This window comes from Arachis duranensis, chromosome 6 (assembly GCF_000817695.3).
Source record: "Arachis duranensis cultivar V14167 chromosome 6, aradu.V14167.gnm2.J7QH, whole genome shotgun sequence".
Lineage (NCBI taxonomy): Eukaryota > Viridiplantae > Streptophyta > Magnoliopsida > Fabales > Fabaceae > Arachis > Arachis duranensis.
This window is the reverse complement of record NC_029777.3, coordinates 104,625,936-104,626,429: the sequence shown is the minus strand read 5'-3', so window position 1 is coordinate 104,626,429 and position 494 is coordinate 104,625,936.

Here is a 494-nt window from a genome sequence, read left to right as displayed (position 1 = left end):
TTCGATAGTAGTCAAAGTTTTGATCTTCTTCGCTTGTGCATAATCGACCAAGGCTCGGAAGAGTCTTCTGTCCCTCATTAAATAACTCGTAGAAGTAGCTCTTCCACCTTTCATTAATCTTCTCCTTTTGAGTCAACACCTCTCCATCCTTATCCTTTATGCACTTAACCTGATCCAAATCTCTCGTTCTTCTTTCCCGCCTCTTTGCAATTCTATATATACCTTTTTCTCCTTCTTTCGTGCCCAAAGACTGGTAGAGACCCTCATATGCTCTTGTTCTTGCTTCACTTACAGCCACTTTTGTCTCTTTCTTAGCCGCCTTATATTTTTCCCAGTTATCTGCATTGCGGCATAAAGACCACTCTTTAAAGCATTATCTTTTTATCTTTATCTTTTCTTGTATACTCGCATTCCACCACCAGGACTCCTTGTCTCTTGGTCCTATTCCTTTAGATTCACCAAAAATTTCTTTTGCTGTTCTTCTAATAACTTCT